The following is a 3,325-nucleotide window of genomic DNA, read 5'->3' on the forward strand; positions in this document are numbered from 1 at the left end:
AATGTTGAAGAAAAGAGAAAAACCGAACCTTCTAAACTCATTTAAGGAGACTAGTGCAATTCTAATCCCAATAAAGAGGAAAAATATTGGCTCTTCTTATGATTTTTTTTTAAATATTTATTTATTTATTTGACAGACAGAGATCACAGGTAGGCAGAGAGGCAGGCAGAGAGATAGAGGAGGAAGCAGGCTCCCCACTGAGCAGAGAGCCTGATTCGGGGCTTGATCCCAGGACCCTGAGATCTTGACCTGAGCCGAAGGCAGAGGCTTTAACCCACTGAGCCACCCAGGCGCCCCGGCTCTTCTTATGATTATGTAAGGAAAATCAGAAATATGGTAAGGGCTAAATAAAATGAAAATGTATTTTATAATACATAATTGTCAAGTAATAGTTATGTAAGTTAGAAAATGATTCATCAGAAATTTTTCAATATATTTTATGTAACTCCATTTATGTATTAATGATTTCTAGGGAAAAATTATTTGATATCTTCAGATGCAGATATAATGCTTTAGTAACGTTTTGATAACAACTCAATAAATCAGGGATATGTGGGAGCTGACATTTATATTACTTGTTTTTCTGTTATGTAAGATGGACATATAAATATATATATATTTTTATATATGATATGTATAGGTATATTCCTATAAAGACAGACATTCCTAATGAATTTATCTAAAAACATGAAATAAATGTTTTTCCATTAGGTGCAATGATTGCTGAAGTTCTACAACAAACACTACTGAAAACATTTAGATACTCTTTTTAAAAGATGGGTCAAGATGAGAGCATTGACTAACACAGCTACTATAACACAGCATTTGCTCTTCTTGATCAGTGCTCTGAGAAGAAATAATTGTTAAGAATTGAAAGAGAAAAGGGGTGCCTCGGTGGCTCAGTGGGTTAAGCCTCTGCCTTCAGCTCAGGTCATGGTCTCAGGGTCTGGGATCGAGCCCTGCTTTGGTCTCTCTGCTTAGCAAGCAGGGAGCCTGTTTCCTCCTCTCTCTCTGCCTGCGTCTGTGCTTACTTGTGATCTCTCTCTCTGTGTCAAATAAATAAGTAAAATCTTAAAATAATAATAATAATAATAATAATTGAAAAAGAAAAAGATAAAATTGTGATTTGGGGGAAATGTAGTGGTTAGGTACCTAAAAACAACAATGATCGCAGTAAATCAGGATCATAAAGTATTTGGACTAACAAGTTTTCCACAGAGTTGTCAGGTAAAATACAAACATAATAAAATCAGTAGCATCCTTCTCTAAACCAGTTATAACCAACTATAAATAAGACACTTTGTAGAAAATTCACAAAAACTAAAATGTATTTAGGACTTAGCTTAACCACACACAAGAAATCTATGGAAAAATTCTGAAGGTGATAAGGTAGAAAGTGATCTGGATGAGTGGAGAGAGATTGCTGGCCTTTAGTCAGTGATAACGTATTTTTTTCTTTTTTTTTTTTTTAAGATTTTTTAAGTTTATTTATTTGATAGACAGAGATCACAAGTAGGGAGAGAGACAGGTGGAGAGAGAGGGGGAAGCAGGCTCCCTGCCGAGCAGAGAGCCCGATGCAGGGCTTGATTCCAGAGCCCTGGTATCATGACATGGGCCGAAGGCAGAGGCTTAACCCACTGAGCCACCCAGGCGCCCTGATAATATATTTTTAAAAACTCCTAATATTTAATATTAGTTACTTTGATCAATTCTATTTAAACCCCCACTTGGATACTTTGAGAACCATGATAAATTTACTCTAAGATATAAATGGAAGAATAAAGGTCAACAAGTAGTTAAATATAGCATTAACCCTTGCCACTTAACATTTGATTCTTGGACAGACATCATCATTGTCATCATATTGTGGGATCTGGTAATTTATGCAAGACTCTTGGGACTCACCCCAGACCTTGTGGGTCAGAATATGTATTTTATCAAGGTCCCCAAGTGATCTCTATCCAGGTGTTTCTGTGTGTGTGTGTGTGTATGGGTTTATGTAGGTTTTACTAGAGAAGAGATTACTATAAATCAGTAAGAGAAAGATAACATTTCGACCTAAGATTACATACAGTTGAACCAAGACCTACAGAAGACTAAAAAAATTGGTAATCTTATAGGGAGAGGTTCATGTTCTTTGGTAAATGGAAAAACATTTTTTTTTCCCCCACACATCTGCCTTCATTGTGAAAAGCAGCTGGGACACTTCCAGCAATAGTAAATTAATTTACAAAAGTAAGGGTTCACTGAGGTCACCTGGTTTGAGCCTTTGGAAGGTCAGAATGTATATGCTGACCCACAGCAGCGAGAAGAGGAATACAAAGCCATGAAGAGCAAGGTCACCAAGGAGCTGAGGAGCTCTTTATAGAAATCCTAAGTGTTCTTGGTGGCACTAAGCCGTTAACAGAAGAACCAGGCGGTGAAGAACATGCCAGTGGCCAATAGCACCATGGTCAGATGGGGGAAGGCAACCAGGTTCACTGTGCAGGTTTATCTGCTTATGGCCCCCTGCTCCATTTTGCCAGGAGCAATATCATCCATTGCTCCACCACTGGAATGGAAAAATAAAAATTATATAAAGAGGCACGATTTTGGTTAGATTATGGGCCTGGATAATGCCACATGTTTGGCGGAATGTGAACTCCAGGAATCCTGACATTCTGTTGGGAGCTGTCGATTACTGCAGGACTCCTGGAAAGCACTGAAGCAGTTCTCAGTAAAATTAAATTACTCACATGTTCGATGGGCCAGTAATCCCAGTCCTGGACATAGAACCCAAAGTCTATGAGGGAACACTCACAGGTTAATTGGTGCAGTGTTGCTTGTGGTATGAGCAAACTGCAGACTCTCCAGGCATTCATAGCTTCAGGATGGGCAGGCGTGTGTGGTCGGTGCACCCTGTGGAATACTATGCAGTTATATTAGATAGTGGGCAAAATAAACACACATGCTGAAAACAGCATGCCTTGGGGCATCTGGTGGCTCTCTCGGTTGGGTATCTGCCTTTAGCTCAGGTCATGATCCCAGGGTCCTGGGATGGAGCCCTACATTGAGCTCCCTGCTCAGTGGGCAGTCTGCTTCCCCACTGCTCATGAGCGCTCTCTCTCTGGTTCACCCTATCTCAAATAAATAAAATCTTAAAAAAAAAAAAAAGAAAACATCAGACCTTATAGGAAAGTAAAAATAACTAGCTCATAAGTATCGTTTTCATAAGTTAAAATGATAAGAACGAAAACTGTTCACTTTATGGGACCATATAGAAAAGAACCATACTCATCAAACACATTGGAATAGTTTACGGTTTCAGGGAGGTATGGAATGGGAA

The 3,325-nt window shown here is 38.9% G+C and overlaps 1 pseudogene; it reads right to left on the minus strand.

Annotated features, from left to right (window-relative positions):
* Positions 1-2,227: 2,227 nt before the first annotated feature.
* On the minus strand, positions 2,228-2,517 carry LOC122917381 (annotated as a pseudogene).
* Between the last annotated feature and the right edge of the window lie 808 nt (positions 2,518-3,325).

Source organism: Neovison vison, chromosome 1 (genome assembly GCF_020171115.1).
Source record: "Neovison vison isolate M4711 chromosome 1, ASM_NN_V1, whole genome shotgun sequence".
NCBI classification, from domain to species: domain Eukaryota; kingdom Metazoa; phylum Chordata; class Mammalia; order Carnivora; family Mustelidae; genus Neogale; species Neogale vison.